Source organism: Myotis daubentonii, chromosome 4, assembly GCF_963259705.1.
Source record: "Myotis daubentonii chromosome 4, mMyoDau2.1, whole genome shotgun sequence".
Taxonomy (NCBI): Eukaryota; Metazoa; Chordata; class Mammalia; order Chiroptera; family Vespertilionidae; genus Myotis; species Myotis daubentonii.
Window position 1 is genome coordinate 4,312,316 of NC_081843.1, and position 1,472 is coordinate 4,313,787.

Here is a 1,472-nt window from a genome sequence, read left to right on the forward strand (position 1 = left end):
CTAGATGATACACAATGAAGACTAATGAATGACACATTCAATACCATTTTGCAATTAAATTAGACATTAGTAAGAAAAATAACACACAAGCCCTAACCGGTTTGACTCAGCAGATAGAGCACCTGCTGACTCAAGGATCCCAGGTTCGATTCCAGTCAAGGGCACGTTCCTTGGTTGTGGGCACATCCCCAGTGGGGAGTGTGCAGGAGGCAGCTGATCGATGTTTCTCTCTCATCGATGTTTCTAACTCTCTATCCTTCTCCCTTTCTCTCTGTAAAAATCAATAAAATATATTTTAAAAATATAACACACAACTGGGAATTTTAATACAAGTTTTTTTGGGGTTTTTTTTTTGGTTTTTGGTTTTTGGTTTTTTGTTTTCAAAAAATATGGAACGCTTCACGAATTTGCGTGTCATCCTTGCGCAGGGGCCATGCTAATCTTCTCTGTATCGTTCCAATTTTAGTATATGTGCTGCCGAAGCGAGCACACAAGTTTTTATACAAGTTTTTAATAGGCTAATGAGGGAATCATAATGTAAATTTGAGAATATTTAGAACTGAAGAATAACATAAATACTGTGCAGCTAGATATTTTATAGCTTTAACTATTACCATGAAAAAGGTTAAAACTTAACAAACTGTTCAACTTAATAAGTTAGGAAAAAAAGCATAGTAAACACAGTTGAAATAATGAGCAAATAAGTGCAAAAATTAATCAAATAGAAAACAAATATATAACAGAGAAGACCGACAGCCCCATGAATCAGCAGTTGGAAGAATTAATAAAATTTACATAAATATTAGGTATATATATATACCTGTGTATATATAGAGAGAATATATGTATATGCTAATTAGACCAGATGTCCTTCTGGACGTCCTTCCTTCTGGACAAAGCCGCAGCGGACAGAGGCCATGGCAGAGGCCGCAGAGGCCCTTGGCCGTGGTGGCGGGCGGGAGCCAGGGCCAAGGCCCTTGCATGAATTTCATGCATTGGGCCTCTAGTATATATATATTTGTTACACATTGAAAAATAAGAGAATATAATAAACAATGTAAGGACAAGTCTAAGAACTTTGAACAAATTGTTGTATTTCTAGGAAAAAATGAAATTCACTAAATTTGATTTAAGAAGTATTAGAAAATTCCAGTTGTACTACAAGAATCCAAGTAGTTAATAGTTTAAATTATTTTCACAAAGAAAACATAAGGCCTAGGTGACTACTGGTGAGTCCTGAATTGTCCTCCAGGAGATACAGAAGAGTAAGATCACACTTCCAGCCCCTTCTACAAGACTAGCAAAAGCCTCATGTCAAAACCTGACAAAATAATCATGAACTAATTTCATTCATAAACATAGATTCAAAAATGTTAAATAAAATATTAGCAAACAATCTAAAAAGGTTGTTTTTATATTAGAAAAATCTATAAATAAAATTCCCATTTTAACGGGTTAATAGAAGAAACATA

General features: G+C 34.6%; 1 non-coding gene across 1 annotated transcript; it reads right to left on the reverse strand.

Annotated features, from left to right (window-relative positions):
• Window positions 1–383: 383 nt before the first annotated feature.
• LOC132234044 (U6 spliceosomal RNA) lies at window positions 384–490 on the reverse strand. Its single transcript, XR_009452857.1, has one exon. It is a non-coding gene; the product is annotated as a U6 spliceosomal RNA (small nuclear RNA).
• Between the last annotated feature and the right edge of the window lie 982 nt (window positions 491–1,472).